Source organism: Stenella coeruleoalba (assembly GCF_951394435.1).
Source record: "Stenella coeruleoalba genome assembly, chromosome: 18".
NCBI lineage: Eukaryota > Metazoa > Chordata > Mammalia > Artiodactyla > Delphinidae > Stenella > Stenella coeruleoalba.
In genome coordinates this window covers 32,591,779-32,609,985 of record NC_137164.1, presented here as the reverse complement: position 1 = coordinate 32,609,985, position 18,207 = coordinate 32,591,779, and the positions used below count along the sequence as shown (strand labels likewise).

The following is an 18,207-nucleotide window of genomic DNA, read 5'->3' as shown; positions in this document are numbered from 1 at the left end:
ATCAGTGAGCTGAGGGCAATTACAGAGATAATGTTTTCTATAAAAATTTTTGGTGAGTGAGCAAAACTAGTCAGCTGCTCGGTATCTGAAAACTCAGTGGTGGATGGCTGTAGTTTGCTACCTGAAAACTTGATATATACTTTCGACACAGCGATCTTTCCATGTCTGGAGAATATTAAAAGTTTTGGGAAGTAGCCTTTCAAAATGTCAAGTGTCTACTGTATTGAGGTTTTTAATGTTTTCAAATGATTTAAGCTAATTTGCATTCTCATTACTTATTCCCCAAGCACTTGCATGGACTGAAGGAATAGAGTCAAGCCCAACAAATGAAGACACAGGGAGAGCACACAGAGACTGAAGTGGGCCATTTGTGCCAGTCTCAGACTTCCCTGAGAGGAGACGTAGAAACACCACGGCCAGGTGACTCTGGAGTAGAATTACTCACCAGTGTGGGTTCGGACCAAGTGGCTTGAACTCTGAGAGTATGTGATTCAATGACTCTCAACATAGTCAATGAGTTGATATAGCTCCTTGGACTTCTATGCTATTTTCTCTGTTCCAGTAAAGTTTTTCCTTGAGTTTTAAATATTGCTTCTGTAGTTACCTAATAATTACCTATGCAAGGATGATGTAAAATCCTTGGCAATTCCAAAAAAATGTTTTGCAACCTGCCAGGGAATAGCCTCTGCCCTGCTGATTCCACTGAGTGACATTTTAAAGCTGATTACTTAGTCCTATTCAGATAGATATCCCACTGCAATCAACATCCTTCTTGTGTTTACCTCAATAGGGATTTTGCCTTAATAAGAAATATAGAATTGGGTTCTTAGTGATAATTATGATAATAATTTTCAAAGGACAAGTCTTTCCCTTAATAAATAATCCTTCTCTAAAAGCAAGCATCCTTGAATCTTATCTCTGCTGTTTTTCAAATGAACATTCTTAAAAATCAATTTTGATACTTGAGACTTATGCAAGGATAAGTGGAACTCATAAATGACAGATTCTGTTTTCATGTGGCTATAGATGTTTTTCTAATGCCAACAGTATGGGAAAAATAAACAAATTTGTTTATTAAGGTCCTCTTTAATCTTTCATTGCCAAAGATAACCTCAGATTCATATTAAATAAATATTTCACCATTGTCCTAAATTAATTAATTAAAATCAACAGAGGCTGCCATATCAGCATATTGTTATCATTGGAGTTTAATACAAGGCAGGCAATGTTTGGATGGCTTGAGGCTATTTAGCACCTCCTATTTCCATCCATTATCCCCATCCATCTCCAATAATATATAATTAAGTAAAAAGAGAGCATTTGTTAGTGTTTAATTCCTCAGCCCTCCCTTAAATTAACACTGCTGCCTCGAAGCTGTTCATTTGTGGGAATTATGGACCCATCAGTGAAGACAGCAATATAGTGAGTTAGCTAAGACCATGTAAAGGTTCTGAAGGAATACGTGGCCAGGAAGCAGTGGGAGTCTGTACAGGATTCTCATAACACTGTCTCTGCACCATCACAGTTCAAGGCAGATGCCTGCATTTCATTGTTACAATGGTGAGAACACTGAACAAAGAGTTGAGCAAGCAGGAATCTAATTCAGTTATGCCACTAGTAGCTGTGGATCCTTACCCAAGACTTCAATTTCCTCATTTTTAAAATTGAATGTATTGTATTTCTGCTACTGGGAACATAGAGTAAACATCATTTACCTGTTTGTCATATAAAATAAAACTTTAAAACCCTGAACATTTTATATAAAACACATAGGATGTCACTGAAAGGTAGAGAGAAGAAGGCAGACAAACAAGAGACTTTCAGACATGAGACAAAACATGGTGGTGGGTTCTCTAAGTTTTCTTTTAACTTCATATATCCAGACCTGGAGATGAAGAAGCCAACAATATGGGAATGCCAATGGAGGCAAGGAAAAAAGCCACAACAAAACCTGCTTTCTCTAGCCAAGCAATAAAAAAAGGGCAACCCATCAAGACAGAAAACAATAAAAGCCAAGCACCATAGAAAAGGCTGTGGCCCTACTCCACTCATGCTGGCAAAGACTGAGTGGAGTGAGGAGCTGGGACTTCCACTCACACACACTATAACAAAATGCCCCAACACCGCTACTAAGGGGATATCTGAGAAGGCCAAGCAGGAAGATGGAACATTTACCCCTGCTGACCAGTAATGAGCCCCCTCTCTTACACAATATTCCTGGAGACCATGTGAGAGTCTGTAGTTCCACCCCGGTCCAGCAATAATTAGGCACTCCTCCTCCTCCCTGCTAGGGCAGTGTCAGAAGAAGTCTAAGGAAGTTTGAGGACTTTCATCATCAACCAGCAGTAACAAGATCATCTCCACTGTGATATCAGTGGAGATCGCAGCTGAGCTGAAAGTCCCACTCATCCAGCGAAATGAGGATCCCTCCAACCAGGTGTCAACCGAGCCTGGATGGCCACAGAGGCTACCTCTATCTGGCATTAACAAGGAAGTGCCCTCCTCTTTCCCCAAAAGAACAAGTGTCAGAGAAAGAGAGTTAGAATAAGAGGAGTAAATAAGATCCAGAGTCTTATAACAAAACACAAAAATATTCAGGTTTCCACTGAAAATTACTCATCATACCAAGCACAAGGAAGATCTTAAAATGAATTTTAAAAGACTATTGATAAATGTCAATGCTGAAATGGCAAAGATGTTAGAATTATCTGACAAAGATTTTAAAGTAGCCATCGAAAAATGCTTCAGTGAATGATTACAAACACTCTTGAAACTTTTGAAAAATAGAAAGCCTCAGCAAAGAACTAGAAGATATAAAAAAGAACCAAATGGAAATTTTAGAACTGCAAAATACAATCACTGAAATAAAGTGGACAAAACAGCAGAAAAGAGGTGACAGAGTAAAGAATCAATGAACTGGAAGATAAAACAATAAAAATTACCCAATTTGAACAAACAGAGAGGAAATAAGCTAAAAAAATACAATGAACAGAGCCTCAGACACCTGGGGGACTATAACAAAAGATCTAACATTTGAGTCCTCCAAGTCCTGGAGGGGAGAAGAAAACGATGAGATTAAAAAAGTACTCAAAGAAATAATGATTGGAAACTGCCTAAATTTGGCAAGAGACATAAAACTACAGATTGAAGAAGCCCAAACAGGAAAAACTCTATGAAATCCATGACAAGACACATCACCATTAAACTTCTAAAAGCTAAAGACAAAGACAAAATCTTGAAAGCAGCCAGATAAAATAACACATTGTCAATGAGGGAAAATAATTCAATGACAGTGGATTGCTCATCAGAAATCATGAAGGTCAGAGGAAAGTGGAAATCGAAAAATACAATGAACAGAATGAAAAGGAAAACACAACATAAAAGTTTTGTGTGACACTCCTAAAGCAATGCTGAAAGGGAAATTTATAACACTAAAATCTCTGTTAATAAAGAAGAACATTCTCAAATCAGTAATTTAACATCCCACCTCAAGAGCCTGGAATAAAGAAAGCAAAGTAAATCCAAAGCAAGCAGAAGGAAAGAAATAATAAAGAACATAAGTTGGTGAAATTCAAAACAGAAAAACAATAGAGAAAATCAATGGAACAAAGAGCTGGTTCTTTAAAAGGATCAATAACATTGATGAACCTTTATTATGACTGACAAAGAAAAAGAGAGAGAAGAAAAATTATCCATATCAAGACTGAAACAGAAGCTATCACTAAAAACCCCACAGACATCAAAAGATAATAAGGGAATGTTCATCAACAAATGAATGGATAAAGAAGATGTGGCATATACATACAATGGAATACTATTCAGCCATAAAAAAGAATGGAATTTTGCCATTTGCAACAACATGGATGGACTTGGAAGGTATTATGCTTAGAGAAATAAGTCAGACAGAGAAAGACAAATACTGTGTGATATCACTTACATGTAGAATCACAAACTAATGAATATAACAAAAAAGAAACAGACTCACAGATATAGAAAACAAATTTGTGGTTACCAGTGGGGAGAGGGTAGGGGGAGGGGAAAGATAGGTGTAGGGGATTAAGAGGTGCAAACTACTATGTATAAAATAAACAAGCTACAAGGATATATTGTACAGAATAGGGAATATAGCTGATGTTTTATAATAACTATAAATGGAATATAACCTTTAAAAATTGTGAATTACTATGTTGTACACCTGAAACATATAATATTGTAAATCAACTACACCTCAATAAAAAAAGAGAAAAGAAAAATAAATAAACATTTACCACCCCCACCCTGAAAAATAGCTCACCCTTGAACAACATGGGTTTGAAGTGTGCAGGTCCACTTATGCATGGAATTTTTTCAATTGTAAATACTACAGTACTACACAATACACAATAGGTTGAATATGCTGATGTGGAATCATGGATATGGAGGGCCAATTATAGGTTATACATGGACTTTTGACTGCATGGAGAGTTGGTGCTCCTAACCCCCATGCTGTTCACAGGTCAACAGTACTAAAAACAACTCTACACAAATATATTTGACAACTTAGAGAAATGGACAGATTCCTCAAAAATCACAGATTACAAGTCATCCAATATGAAATAGATAATGTGAATTGCCCTAAAGCTATTAAGGATATTGAATTCATAATTTTTTTAATTACCAAAAAAGAACTCTGATCTTTGATGACTCTACTGGAGAATTCTACCAAATGCTTAAAAAAAAAATTATCACCAATTCTACACACAAGCTCCTCCAGAAAATAGAATACCAAAGGATAGCTCCCAATTCATTTTATGAACTAGTATTGCTCTGATACCAAAGCCAGACAAAGACAGTAAAAAACAAGAAAACTGCACAACAGTACAACAATATGCCTCACGAATATAGATGCAAAATCTTTAACAAAATATTGGCAAATAGAATTCAGCAATATATTTAAAAAAAGAATTATATACTATGAGCAAGTGAGATTTATTCCATGGATGCAAGACAGTTCCAATATTTGAAAACTATTCAATGTAATCAATTTGACATAATCTACTATATTAAAAAAAGAAGAAAAAATAACATGATAAAATCAATCAATGCAGAACAACCATTCAAAAAACTTCATGAAAAATAAGAATAAGGGGAATTTACACAACTTGATAAAGAACATCTACAAAAAAACCCTACAGCTAACCTTATGCTTAATGATACATGGCAAGGATATCTGCTTTCACCAATGTTATTCAACGTAGTGCTGTAATTTCTAGCCAGTTAAATAAGGCAAGAAAAGGAAATAAAAGACATACAGATCAGAAAAGAAGAAATAGAACTGTCCTTATGACAGAAGACATGATTGACATTGTAGAAAATTTCAAATTCTACCAAAAAAATCTCATAGAACTGATAGGTGAATGCAGCAATGTGGCAAGATACAAGATCTACATACGAAACTTGATTTTTTTTTATATACTAGCAATGAACATATGAATACTGAAAAACACAACACTTGTACAATAGTTTTAAAAAATCCTTATGTGTAAATCTAACAAGACATGCATAGGATTTGTATGCTAAAACTACACAATGCTGATATAAGACATTAAAGATTTAAATAAGTCGATAGAAATACAGAGTTCAAAATCAAAAAAAATGAAAAAGAAAACACCAGGTACATAATAGAAACTATCTTATTAACATCCATGAACAGTAGTTTGATTCCTATAAAGTAATTGCATAAAAAAAAAGAGGGATTTCCCTCATGGTCCAGTGGCTAAGACTTCACCTTCCAATGCAGAGGGTGTGGGTTCAATACCTGGTGGGGAGCTAAGATCCCACATGCCTCATGGCCAAAAAACCAAAACATAAAACAGAAGCAATATTGTAACAAATTCAATAAAGACTTTAAAAATGGTCCACATCAAAAAAAAAATCTTAAAAAAAAAGAACAAGAAATACAGTGTTCATGGATTAGAAGAGTCAACATAGTAAAGATATCAATTTTCCCTAAAGTGATATACAGGTTTGACACAACTCCTATAAAAATTATAACAAGATTTTTTTGTGAGGAGATATATATATATATATGTGTGTATATATGCATATACACACACACACATATATATATCTCCTAAATTTTATGTGGAAAGGCAGAGGAACTAGAATAGCTAAAACATTTTTGAAAAAAGAAGAATAAAATTGGTGGAATCAGTCTACTCGGTTTCAAGATGTATTACATAGTTACATCAATCAAGACTTTGTGGTATTGATGGAGGGGTAGACAAACAGAATAGAGAGCCCAGAAATAGATCCACAAAAATATGTCCTATAGATTTTTGACAAAGGTGCAAAAGTAACACAATGGGAGACAGAAAGTCCATTCAACAAATAGTGCTAAGGAAAGTGGACATCATCTGTAGAAAAAAAAAGACCCTTGGCCTAAGTGTCACACCTTGTTCAAAAAAATTAACTCAAAAGGTATAACAGACAAATTTAAAGCTGTAAAAAATTTAAGGAAAAAACTGAAAAATCTTGGATAACTAAGACTAAGCATAGACTTCTTTGAGTTGATGCCGAAATCATGATCCATAAAAGGAAAAATTGATAAATTAGTCTTCATCAAGGTTTTTAAATGTTTGCTTTGTGAAAGACCCTGTTAAGAAGATCAAAGGACAAATTACAGCCTGGCAGAAAATATTTTCAAATCACATATTCAACAGAGGGTTAGTATCTAAAATATATAAAGCACTCTCAAAACCAGAGAGCAAAATTCCTATTAGAAAATTGACAAAAGACATGGAGAGGGCTTCCCTGGTGGCGCAGTGGTCGAGAGTCCGCCTGCCGATGCAGGGAACACGGGTTCGTGCCCCGGTCTGGGAAGATCCCACATGCCGCGGAGCGGCTGGGCCCGTGAGCCATGACCGCTGAGCCTGCGCGCCTGGAGCCTGTGCTCCGCAACGGGAGAGGCCACAACAGTGAGGGGCCCGCGTACCGAAAAAAAAAAAAGACATGGAGAGACATTTCACCAAACAGGATATAATGTGGCAAATAAACACATGAAGAGCTGTTCAACCTCATCTGCCATTAGATAAATGCAAACTAAATCACAGTTAGATATCACTATATACCTATCAGAATCCCTAAAATAAAGAATAGTGATAACACCAAATGCTGGTGAAGATATGGAGAAACTGAGTCACTCATAATATTACTGGTGGGAATGTAAAATGGTACAGTCACTGTGGAAAACAGCTTAGCAGTTTCTTAATAAAGTAAAATAAACATGCAACTACCATATGTTCTCTAGTGGAGAACAGATTAGTGGTTGGCAGCCGTTAAGGAGAGGGTGATAGCGGAGGGGATGAGCGGTGAACCTATACAAAAGTAACATGTAGAATACTTGTGGCAGTAGAAGTGTTCGGCATCTTAGTATTTTGATTGTGACATTGCATTATAGTTTTATAAGATGTTATAACGGGGAGAAACTGGATAAAGGGTACACAGGATTTCTCTGCATTTTTTCTTACAATGTGAATTTACATTTATTCTGCATGTGAATAAACTGCATGTGAATTTACAATTATTTCAAAATAAAAAGTTTAATTTAACAAAAGAAGGTATAGCTGGGTAGTTTCTCATATAACTTCTCAATTCTGAGGGACTGTCTCTCAGTTATCATTTTAGTTGAACGATTATAAATACACAGAAGTGTAAACATAAGACACAAAGCTAATTTAAGCTAATACATTTTGGCATTTATGATTGAAGTAGAAATAGGTCACTAAGTTGAAAATTAATAGACTATATTCAGAATGGTAAATTCTTGCATATTTATCTCAGGTTGAGGATAGCAAATATAGGGTCAGCTTGTGAAATACTATTTGGAATAACGCAAAAATCTCATGTTCATTTCATATAATCCTGCAAAAAGCCTGCAGAAAAAAATTCTATCACAGGCATGTGGCCTAGGGTTAGACTAAGAAAGAATGAAATGACAATTTCCCATTCTCCACAAAATGTCATTCTATTTTATTTTTATTTATTTATTTTTTTGCGGTACGCGGGCCTCTCACTGTTGTGGTGTCTCCCCTTGCGGAGCACAGGCTCCGGACGTGCAGGCTCAGCAGCCATGGCTCACGGGCCTAGCTTCTCCGCGGCATGTGGGATCCTCCCGGACCAGAGCACGAACCCGTGTTCCCTGCATCGGCAGGCGGACTCTCAACCACTGCGCCACCAGGGAAGCCCCCACAAAATGTCATTCTAAAGAAACACAAGGTTATATAAATACTGTGTTAATCTGGCAAAAGCAAAGATAAAACAAACTCTATACATCAAAACAATATAAAAATAAAACAACGACCTATTTCCACAGTATAGCTTTCCCTAAACATAATCCATCCACTCCTGACTGCACTCTTCTCTTTCATTAGCCCAGTTTGACTAGAGGGACTGAGGACCAAGGAGCTCACGGTGCTCTCTGTCTAGTGCTGAACTGAGGTCAAGAATCGGCACTCAGGGTCAAGATTAATAGATAGAAAGTCAGGCAGGCAGTCTAACTGGTTTCAGCTCCAGAGCCCAAAATGAGAGGCCAAGTCCAGATGTGAGACAGCAGGTAAGAAACCAGGGGGAGCAGAAATTCCATCCAGAGCAGAAGAAGCCTGGAAAGACTCTCCACATCATCGGGGCAAAACCGAAGACACGTTTACAAGGTGCCTGCGCTTTCACTACAAGTGAGAGAACTGCTAAAGGTTCAGGTCAGTTCAGACACATTTATTCGACAGCTATTTACTAGGAACCTCCCTGTGTGCCTGTGCCAGGCTTTGTGCTAAGTATTGAGGGAGCAAAGGCCTTTAAGTGCTTACAGTTCAGTCGAAGAGAGGGATAAGGTAGCAATGACCAGGACCTGTGAAAAGATGGAGTAAGCACTGGGTGAGGTGGGTGCCCCCAAAGAGGCATTTCTGTTGGTCTGTGGGTCTGTGATGGTAGAGGGATGGAGAGGGGGGCAGGCCAGAGAAACTGTTCCTGAGATCATACCACCTGAACTGGGTCTTGAAAGGACTCATGTGAAGGAGAGAAGGATTGGGAAAGAAATTTCAGGCAGAGGAAAGGAGAAGGAATCTGTGTGAGACACCGAGGCTTGAAAAACTATGATGCCACAAGAAATTTCATTTCTGAAGAAATCGACCACGTTGGGGACTTGGGGGACACTAGACAGAGATCCTGATGAGAGTGAGGCACAGAACCGAAAGCAAGGGCATTAAACTGCACAAAGAAAGGTGGATCTTCCAGCCCCACTCTTCATGCAGAATGCCAGCCTCTAGGCTCTTTCGCACGAGGGAGAGGTTCATTCAAACGTTAACGCATGGACGTATATACAGTACCAAATGTAAGGTAGATAGCTAGTGGGAAGTAGCCACATAGCACAGGGATATCAGTTCGGTGCTTTGTGACCGCCTGGAGGGGTGGGATGGGGAGGGAGACGCAAGAGGGAAGAGATATGGGAATATATGTATATGTATAACTGATTCACTTTGTTATAAAGCATAAACTAACACACCATTGTAAAGCAATTATACCCCAATAAAGATGTTAAAAAAAAAAGTTAACGACGTATGATTCTCTAGGGGATCTTGCTGAAACGCAGACTCTGATGCAGTAGATTTGAGGATGGGCCTGAGATGCTGCATTTCTAACAGGCTCCTGGGATGATGCTGATTCTGCTAGTCCATAAACCACAGTATGAGCAGCAAGGGTTTAGAGCGCACTAGTCTCCAGAGTGGACATGGAAATGTTCCACTGGAGTGAGGGAAGGAAATGTCAAGACATATCTATAGTCTTAATCAAAAAAGTAGGAAATTAGGAGAAGGCTGTGGTGGTGCAGCTCCGGAGGGCACAGTTGCGATGCTGGCTTTGGCCCCAGCAGCACCATGGTGACGCTCGCTGAGCTTCTCGTGCTCCTGGCCGCCCTCCTGGCCACGGTCTCGGGCTACTTCGTCAGCATCGATGCGCACGCAGAGGAATGCTTCTTCAAACGGGTCACCTCGGGCACCAAGATGGGCCTCATCTTCGAGGTAGCTGAGGGCGGCTTCCTGGACATCAATGTGGAGGCTACAGGGCCTGAAAATAAAGGAATTTATAAGGGAGACAGGGAGTCCAGTGGGAAATACACATTTGCTGCTCACATGGATGGAACATATAAGTTTTGTTTTAGCAATAGGGTGTCCACCGTGACTCCAAAGATAGTGATGTACACCATTGATAATGGGGAGGCCCCCTAAGGACAAGACATGGAAACAGAAGCTCACCAGAACAAGCTAGAAGAAATGATTAATGAGCTCGCAGTGGCAATAACAGCTGTAAAGCATGAACAGGGGAGTTTGGGAGAGAATACACAGAGCAATCAATGACAACACAAACAGCAGAGTGGTCCTTTGGTCCTTCTTTGAAGCTCTTGTTCTAGTTGCCATGACATTGGGACAGATCTACTACCTGAAGAGATTTTTTTGCAGTCCAGAGGGTTGTTTAAAAACCCTTTTCCTGATGAGCCCAAACTCATAATTCACTGTTTACCAAACATCTTGGTCATAATAATGTCATTAGTTTCTACATTTTTATTTTCTGAACTGTACATTCACAGCTTCTGTTTCTTTGTGATTAAGAGATATTGGGGGAAAACGCTTTTTTAGGAAAGTTATAGTGAAATTTGACATGTGATTGGCATGATTTCATATTTGAATTCTGCCTTCATTATACAGGTCCTTCCAGAACTCAAGCACTGTAAGTGGAATATAGGTGTATAGTCCTTATTATATCTTCTTTCCTTTTGTTTTCATCATAAAATGCAGTTTGTTCAGGATAGTACTTTACTAAAATGACTGCGTTCTTGGGATCCCTTATCCTGCAGTTCAAGTCATTAAAGATTCATTTTGTTGAGTCCTTATGAGAAACAACAATCTGAATCTTGACATTTTCTATCCAGCCTAATGGCAGAGCTCTGTGACTAGAATATGCTACCAGGTTGGTACTTTTATACCTTGCCTATCTTGTTTTTGCTTTAAAGATAAGACTTAAGCCAACAACCTTTTTCCCCTTATAGTTTTACTTTGAACCCTAGACCTCAATTACCTCCACTTAAAATTGTTGACACAAGCAGCTAATGACCCTTGTATTGGTTTCTGCCTAGCCTTGTAAGAAGTGTCTGTTAAAGCCAGTTCTCTGGGTGTTGCAGTGAACGATAGTTCTTTTTCTTTCTATGCTGGCACATCCACTTTCTCTACTCTTGGCACATAGGAGGTATGCGTTCAAGTAATTGGAAAACTCTGGATTTCTGATGCCAAAGGGTTAAAAGCCTCTTGGATTTCTTTGCAGTGATATACAGCCACTGTTTTATTTTTGATCAGTGGCATTTGGCCACTGTTTAAGTTAGAGTACTGAACATTACTGTCAGTATTAGGGTTTCTGTTTTTGTTTTTCCTGGGTCTTTCTTTTATGGCACATGTGAATTTTGTATAAAATAAATTGACTTTCTCTTGGTCTCTGATGATGGGTTTGTACATTTTTTTTTTTTTTTGGATCTTTGCAAGGGGAAAACTACAAGTAACGAGTTTTATATAACTAATTTAAATTTATTAAAAGTTTTTATGTTCAGGATAAGCAATTTTTCAACCTTGGGTGAAAATACTTGCAACAGTTTAAGGTGACTGTGTTTTACCTTAGGACAACTGTTGCATGCCAATTTGTGTGCGTGTGTGTGTGAAAACACTGCAAAACTGAGTTAAAAGATATAAATTTAAAATTGGTTGTGTATCTAATCTGCCCAAGGTTCAGTAAATAAACAATTATTTTTAAAAACAAAAAACAATAAGAACAAAAGTAGGAAATTAAATGTTGTACAGTAATATACAGATCAAATCTGGTACCTTCACTCACTCTGTCTGCTGGACAATGGCTTGTGTAATATGTAAGAAATCCTGTGGGGTGGTGGACATTCTGTAACTTGGAGGAGTTGACAATGGCACCTTTTCTCCTATGTCAAATTTCAACTTATAGTCACATACTGCAATTGTATTACTCAGTGGATTTCTGGATTATGTTACCTAATGTTAACTGAGCTTCATAAAATGGACAAGTGGCTTAAAAGGATTCCTACACACAAACAACTGATCAAGAATTACAGTAGGAATATAAATACAGGTGAACAATCAAGTGGCAGTGATAATGTTTCTACTATTCCTGGAATGAGGTCTTGGTAGCTACACAGTAACATCAAAATAATGATTCCAAGATCTGACTCCAAGTTTGTTAAAAATAAATCTAAATTATGAATAAGACTATTTGCACTATGTGTTTACGTGTACAAGTATTAACAATTAACCCCACTATGACTGTATATTATTCCTTGGGATATTAGTGAAGCCATCATGATTAGCAGGACTTTTCAAAACAAAGCATTTCCATGGAGCAAACCTGTACTATTTTTCAGCTACACTTAAAGACATGCAACTCTCAATCTGGTACAAAATTTTATTAAATTTGATGTTACATTTTTAGAAACCACTTTTGCATTTTCTTACATAATAGCGGAGACAAAAAGTCATGCACTGGGGAGCGACTTAGTCTTTCTGGTGTATTTCACCACCAAAAATGTACATGAAAAACAGTATGGTAACCAACACATAGAATACCAACAGTGTCTCAAGGACTCCCCATCCTCTAGGTGCCAGGGTCATCTCCTTTCAGCTAAAAGTTGAGAATAGTACACAGGATATTTTTTTTTTTTTTTTTTTTTTTTTTTTTTTTGCGGTACGCGGGCCTCTCACTGTTGTGGCCTCTCCCGCTGCGGAGCACAGGCTCTGGACGCGCAGGCCCAGCAGCCATGGCTCACGGACCCAGCCACTCCGCGCCATGCAGGATCCTCCCAGACTGGGGCACGAACCCGCGTCGCCTGCATCGGCAGGCGGACTCCCAACCACTGCGCCGCCGGGGAAGCCCCACAGGATATTTTTGATGGGCCTAAAAATTGGCTTACATCACTTTTGCTCAGTTTCCATTCACCTGAACTCAAAACTTGACTGCAACCAACTGCAAGAGAGACTGGGAAGTATTGTCTACCAAAATTTTTAAAAGAGCTGTGTTTGAAGCCAGTATCTCTGGTGAGTAAGTAAAGCTGAGAAGAAGTGAGCCAAAGAACTATTGTATATCATTATACTTGATGGTTAAACTGTGTGCATATTGGCTTTTTGAAAATTATTTCAAAAAATAAATAAAAACAATAATAAAAGTATAAAATAAATGGGCATCCAGTCAGACATTTAGGACTAGCAGCCAATCTGATTTGTGTATGTGATTTTCTTTTTCAGAGTTTTGTTTTGTTTTTGAGGATATAGCAGTGTCTAGCCCTATTTGAAAAATGTACATAAAGAAACAAACAGGGAAAAAATGCTTAAGGTCAGCTAGCATCTTATTCAAAATACATATAAATGACTTTTTACCAGATTCCTACAAAACTAATGACACATTAATAGATATTAGGGTGTATTATGAAGACTAAACATCAAAATGTATGAATCTAGGCGGGTTTACTTTCTTTTAAAATTAGTCTATAAACTAGTATATAAAATATACATTTCTGAATGCTTAATTGGTATCTAATAATATTCTCTAGAATTTAGGGAATTAATCTAATTAATTTTGCTAGGCTGACAACAAAATCACAGAAGACAACTCAAGAAATGCAGACCATATAACAGATGACTGTTCTTATTATCTCTGGATATAATAGTCCCAGGGAAGATAAAACATTCATTATACTGTTGTAAAATGAATGAAAGCTGCAAATTAAAATTCCAAATCCTGATAACATAACTGTACAAGAGGGAAAAAAGTGAAATTTACAAGGAACAATTATAAATACTTAGGTTTTCTAAAATTATTTTATAATGTATTTGATTGCTGAGCTATTAAGATTTTTCTCTCATAAAATTACAATAAATTCTAGGCAGTCTGAAAACTCTATCAGCAGGAAGCATGTGTCTTTTTTTTAATGCAATGTGGCTTTAAAATGAGCAATTCCCAATTATTAACCTTAAAGCATCCCAACAGACAGAAATAGAGATAAATGCTTTGTTTTTCTAGAGCCTCACACCATGCATTTTCATCCTCTCCTCCTTCCTTCATAGGAAGCAATTAAATCTTTTCATAGAAGATTTACAAGTCTTTAGAAAAGCAAAATCATTAGAACAAAACAATGTGGCCATTTGAAAAGCATATCAGGGTAGGTAATAACAAATGAACTTTCAGTTATTAAAGCAATAAATTTTTTAATCAATTTGGGAAGTATGAGTATCTGAAATCTTTACTTGGCATTAAATGACTTTTCTCTCCTAAGACAATCATTCTGAGACTGACCTCTTAAGGTTTCTCCAAGACCTAACTCAATTATTATTTTTTTTCCTCAGACTTTCTAAAGAAATAATGTACTTTTGAAAATCAGTATGGAACAGAGTAGTAGTTACCAGAGGGAGAAGGGTGTGGAGGGAGGGCAAAATGAGTAAAGGAGGTCAACCTTATGGTGATGGATGAAAGCTAAACTTTTGGTGGTGAACATGCGGTGGTGTATACAGAAGTCAAAGTATAGTGTGGTACACATGAAACATATAATGTTATAAACCAGTGTTACCTCAACATACTCATTATGGTATTTGTTTTATTTTGTATAATTCTTTTTTTCTTTTTTTTTTTTTTTTGGCAGTGCCTTGTGGCATGTGGGGATCTTAGTTCCCCAGCCAGGGGTTGAACTCATGTCCCTTGCAGTGGAAGTGTGGAGTCTCAACTACTGGACCTCCAGGGAAGTCCCTATTTTGTATAATTTTTATAGAAGTTAGCTATCATATAAGTCTTAGGATATTTATAAAAACACTTCTCCTTTTTAACCTGATGCAACATTTAGAGTTGCTAGAAGCAAGAGCACCATCATTTATTGCTCTAAGCAGAGTTAAGGTTAATACATGATGATGTTTGGCAGGTCATAGTTGATGACATTATGGTGAGATGGTCCCAGAAACAAAGGAATAAAGCAAGGTACTTCAAAGGCCCAGTTTTAAAGTAAGCATACTTGAGGTTGCAGACAGGAGCTCAGAAACCAGGATTGGAATTTGTTTCAAGTCTCCCGGGAAACTCAGCTAAAGAGAGTGCAAACACACACACACACACACACACACACACACACAAATCTTTCAGTTGTTGAACAGCTGAGTGCTGATGAATGTACACCTGAAGGGCTCACACCAGCAGATTTACTGGATATTGTCCTGTTTGGGGGAGTCAGCACAATACTATGTACTTACGACCCTCCAGAGTCTAAGGATGGGCCATAGCCCAAAGATATGGACAGCAAAAGACACAGTTCAGAAACACACGACTATGAGTCAAGACCAATTCAAAAATGCCCCAAAATATTTTCAAAGGGATAGAACCATTTATTTCATGGTTACTTTTAAGAAACAAATAAAAATCCTGAAAATACTGCCTCTATCTTTGGCCTGACCTGTATTGGTCTAATTTGTTTTGTTTTGTTTTTTAATTTATTCATTTATTTATTTTTGGCTGCGTTGGGTCTTCGTTGCTGCGTGTGGGCTCTCTCTAGTTGCAGCGAGTGGGAACTACTCTTTGTTGTGGTGCATGGACTTCTCATTTTGGTGGCTTCTCTTGTTGCGGAGCACAGGCTCTAGGCACACAGGCTTCAGTAGTTGCAGCATGCAGGCTCAGTAGTTGTGGCACACGGGCTTAGCTGCTCCGCGGCATGTGGGATCACCCCATACCAGAGCTCGAACCCGTGTCCCCTGCATTGGCAGGCAGATTCATACCCCCTGCGCCACCAGAGAAGTCCCGTCTGATTTGTTTTTATCCCCCCAAGCTCATATTTTGAAATTCTAACCTCCAAAGGTGATAGTACTAGGAGGTAGTCCCTTTGGGAGGTGCTTAAGTCATTAGCTGGAGCCCTCATAAATGGGATTAAAGCTCTTATAAAAGGAACACCACAGAGTCCTTAGCCCCCTTCCACCACATCAGGACACAACGAGAAGGCACTGGCCATGACCAGGAAGAGGGCCTTCACCAGGACGTGACCAAGCAGGTGCCTCTAGAACTGTGAGATATAAATTTCTGTTGTTTATTAGCCGCCCAGTCTGTGGTTCTTTGTTATAGCAGTCCAAACAAAGACAAACCCCTTATACCTCTTACTAGGATTATTGATGCAGCTCCTTATCTCCTTCAGTCTCTTCCGTGACTTCTCAAATTTGAGTGTGAGCTCTTGCCAAGCTAGTCTTCCTAAAAATATATTTTCCCTGTTTCCTTATCTTTTCACAACATCTGTACCTCAGTGAGGTTGACCCATGTGGAAAACTGTTTACAAAAATGGCCACTCCAGGAGGCTTCCCTGGTGGTGCAGTGGTTGAGAGTCCGCCTGTCGATGCAGGGGACACGGGTTCGTGCCCCGGTCTGGGAAGATCCCACACGCTGCGGAGCGGCTAGGCCCATGAGCCATGGCTGCTGAGCCTGCGCGTCCGGAGCCTGTGCTCCACACGGGAGAGGTCACAACAGTGAGAGGCCCACGTACCGCAAAAAAAAAAAAAAAAATGGCCACTCCTTGTGGTCCACACCCTTTGCCCAGTGATTTTGCAGCTCTTCCTATTAAGAGGAGTATAATTCCCCACCACTTTAGTCTGGCTTTGTGATTTGCATTGACCAACAGAATGTGGCAAAAATGATAGTGTGCCAGGTGTGAGTCTGGGCCTTGGCATACTTCTGCTCTTCTCTTCTCCCCTGTACCCCTACCAGGTGGGGAGGAGCATGGACTAGCCAGCTGGAGTATGAGAGACCACCATGTGGAGACCAGCCATAGCCCTTCAGACAACAGCCAGCAAGCCTAACATGTAAGTGAGTTTTTCCAGACTAGCCAGGCCCTAGCTGACCTCTTAGCTGACTACAAGCCTAAGTGAGATCCACTAGGCCTGACCCAGATCAGTAGAACAATAGGCAACAGCAAAGGGCCTAAAGTTGGGAGGTGATTTGTTACATAAGCAACAATGGATGAATGTAGCCCCCACACATCCATGCTTATTTCCACCTCTTTGATTCTATCCTTACATTGTTCTTCCTAGAATGCCTCCTTCCCTCTCCTCCACCTTCAATCCGTCCAAACACTTCTAAGACCCAAGTCAAGTGCTATCTCACTAAGCCTTCTCTGACTACTTCAATCTATACACATATCTCCCTTTTGTTTAGTAAAAAAAAAAATTTTTTTCTCCGTAATATTTCATGTATCCCATATTCGATTATACAGACCCTGAGTTACCCCAGTCCCTAACACAGAGCTAGCTCATATTGAATGTTTAATAAAAATTCACTAGCTGAAAGCAAACAGATCTGATAGTCTTTCCACCCATCCAACCTGTGGCCTGGTTTAGGCATCAATACAATTCCCTCAACTGACCGTGTCTTGGAACTGATTAACAGGTGCAAAACTTTCCCTGTTGAAGCGCTTTATAAAGAGAATTGATGGCTACAGTTCACTTAAACCATCAATTTCCTTTAAATAAAAGAACTGCGTTAATAGATTTTTCATATATATGTATATAAAAGCTTAAGGGAATTCCTCCTTTATTAGGGCTATCAGTTTCTGTTTCTGCTTATTAAGGATGTACTTCATATTCACTTTACTTGACACTACAGGAAATTGTGCATGTCTCAGGCTACATCATTCTGAGCTTACTTCTGAAATGCTTTGTCTATTATTTCAAACTGTCACAAGGCCAGTTGACTCTTAACATATGTCAGGTAAAATAAGAAATATGTATATACATACTAATTTAAATTCCATAATAAATTCCTATATTCAGTATTATCCATGACCAACTCATGTTGTAATATCACTTATTTTTCAGAATATATGATACTTACACAAGATACTGCAAAAGTTACAACATTGGAGTTTTAGTGCAATAAACAGTTATAGCATATTTACCACTTTGGATTCATTCATTACCTCAATACAATTCCAACAGTGAGACTGAGTAATTTAACTATTTAAAAACTAATTTCTTTCAGTATAGTTTTTCTTTTACTGGCTTTTTCTTAGAAATCAAGAAATGCATGCTTATTTCTTTTTTTGTTTAATAAATTTATTTATTTGGGTCTTCATTGCTGCGTATGGGCTTTCTCTAGTTG

The 18,207-nt window shown here is 38.3% G+C and overlaps 1 pseudogene across 1 annotated transcript; it reads left to right on the top strand.

Moving 5' to 3' along the window:
• The first annotated feature begins 9,908 nt into the window (after positions 1-9,908).
• LOC307176603 (transmembrane emp24 domain-containing protein 2-like) lies at positions 9,909-10,539 on the top strand (annotated as a pseudogene). The gene has a single exon. The product of its transcript is annotated as a transmembrane emp24 domain-containing protein 2-like (transcript).
• Positions 10,540-18,207: the final 7,668 nt, after the last annotated feature.